This window comes from Poecilia latipinna, unplaced genomic scaffold, assembly GCF_001443285.1.
Source record: "Poecilia latipinna isolate Pla-1442-1.1 unplaced genomic scaffold, P_latipinna-1.0 Scaffold560, whole genome shotgun sequence".
Taxonomy (NCBI): domain Eukaryota; kingdom Metazoa; phylum Chordata; class Actinopteri; order Cyprinodontiformes; family Poeciliidae; genus Poecilia; species Poecilia latipinna.
In genome coordinates this window covers 915-3057 of record NW_015113176.1, presented here as the reverse complement: position 1 = coordinate 3057, position 2143 = coordinate 915, and the positions used below count along the sequence as shown (strand labels likewise).

Here is a 2143-nt window from a genome sequence, read left to right as displayed (position 1 = left end):
CTTCGTAAATGATAGAAACTGGAATATTTAACAAAACAAAGTTTAAATAATAAGGCAGTTATTTTTTTTCTGGTCCTCCAGTTGAGTTTGACCAGCTGAGCTGAGCATACTTGATTGACTAAGAGCTGCTTGAGAAGGCAAAAGGTATTGTAGACCAACAATATTAAGAGGAAAAACAAAATACTTAGATTTTTCTTACACGCTGCAAAGCATTAAATGAGTAAAGTAGTGAAACATCTAAATGTGAAAAATCTCTCTCAATTTTGAGCAATAAAAAAAGATTTAGGTTGCTTTTATTAAAAAGTATGTGGCAAAATTTAATAAGTTCATTAAAATCTGAGCTTAATGCTGGCCCTCGCAAGCAGATGGATAAAGCTAAGATTGTAGCCAACATTTGTATTAAAAATAAGATGACTCCATCTGCATCAAACATTTCTGCCACTGGCTGGGAAATTTGTATTATTCTTCAATTGCAGCCAATTTGAATCTAATCTACAATTACATTGTTTACATCCCAACTCTTGATCAAATGTTTAAGTTTGTGAATGCTTTCAGTCAAACCAGCAGCCTGACTGTCTGTTGAACCAGATGGAGATGAACGTGGGGATTTCCTCTGACGAAAACGCAGAAATGAGATTGGCTCTGCTGGATGTTTCTCTGATAACACAAAGGACACCTGCTGCGTCTGCTCCTCACCAGATAACCGTATTTCACTCTCCTCATGCTAAGCGGATCGTATGCAGTCAGGCGGTTAACAGGCGAAAACCGATGTTAATTATCTGAGTAAAACTATAGCATGATGTCAAAAACACAGTATTGTATAAAGTTGAAAATGTGCAAAAGTTGCCATAGTGGAGTATGGTGTCAAACAAAGTGCTATAATAATTCATAATATAGTATGATGTTGAAGAAATATACTGTTAGTACGACGTTCTATACTTTGACAAAAATTAGTTAAAGTATAGAACGTCATCAAAAAAGTGCAAAAATGACACGTAGGTTAGTATGACGTAGAAAAAGTGCAAAAATGGCACGTAGTACAATATGATGTCGGAAATTTGAAAAATTAGTCATACTATAGTGTACGGAAAATGCAAAACTGAGTCGTAGTACAGTATAGTACAGTATAGCGTCAAATAAAGTGCATAAATGATACTATAACTATACTATAACTCATTTTTGCATATTCCAAGTTGACAAGTTTTTGCACATTTTTGAGGTCAGTTGAGCTGCAAAGTATTACAGCTCAACTGCTGACTGTTATCGTTCCAGTCTCTGTGTGAAGGTGTTGCAATGTGTGCTGTACTTTTGAGCAAGGCAGATAAACTGATTCAGTAGATTGATAAAGCGTGAACTTGTTTCTGTGTGAAGTTACAGATGTGTTGCTGGTAGAAACATGGAGAAACCAAAATCCTCAGACAGAGCAGAGCTGGAAGAGACAACAGGCCTGGTGGAGGTAATGGTGAAAATCCTTGCATGTCAGGATGAGTTTCTGCTGATTTTGGTGCTAAATTGTCAGCACTTACATGCTTTTTAAATCGCTGTATGTATTTATTTATTTTCTTAAGGATGGTGATTTGCCTCAAGGTGCCGAAGGTGGAAAGGTGGATCCTCGAACACTGAGGAAGAGCAGCTCATCCCGCTCTTCCCATAAGAGTTTGACTGAAGGTAACGACCCTCCTTCTGCTCACCAACGCCCAACATTCAAGTCTCTTCAGAGTTCAAATGTCACGCTGTATCTCAGGTGTGTTTTATTTTTGAATGCAGGAGGAGGTGACAAAGTCTTGTCGTGACAAACATGGTCGCTGGACAAACCCCTGGCCAACATGGCGCTTTCCTTCCTATTCTATGCTGTTCAGATTTCTGCTGCTGGATAAAAATCACAGCAGTGTGGCAACAAGCAAAGAGGTAGGAAACCACTTGGATGTTAAAACCTGCCAGTCACTTTACTTTACTGTAGATAATTCAGAGACTTTTTAAAAAATAACAGTGTTTTATTAGTGGACTAGAGAAAGAAGAACCAAGTCTGCAGTGCTCACATTTATGGAGTCTGCTTATCGCTCTGCTACGGAAGCGCATTGCTATCACGCAGGAAAAAATTTTTACGAGCGCTATCACGTTATAACGTGATACGTATCTTGTT

The 2143-nt window shown here is 38.1% G+C and overlaps 1 long non-coding RNA gene across 4 annotated transcripts in view; it reads left to right on the top strand.

Annotated features, from left to right (window-relative positions):
- LOC106953084 (uncharacterized) overlaps positions 1-1598 on the top strand; it is an 18567-nt gene extending 16969 nt beyond the window's left edge. Inside the window, exons 1-3 of one of the 4 annotated variants that reach the window (XR_001426118.1) lie at positions 712-999; positions 1039-1456; positions 1569-1598. This is a non-coding gene — a long non-coding RNA (uncharacterized LOC106953084). Of the gene's footprint in view, positions 1-711; positions 1457-1568 lie in introns of those variants that run through there. The other 3 variants (XR_001426119.1, XR_001426117.1, XR_001426116.1) reach the window with 3 other exon arrangements.
- Positions 1599-2143: the final 545 nt, after the last annotated feature.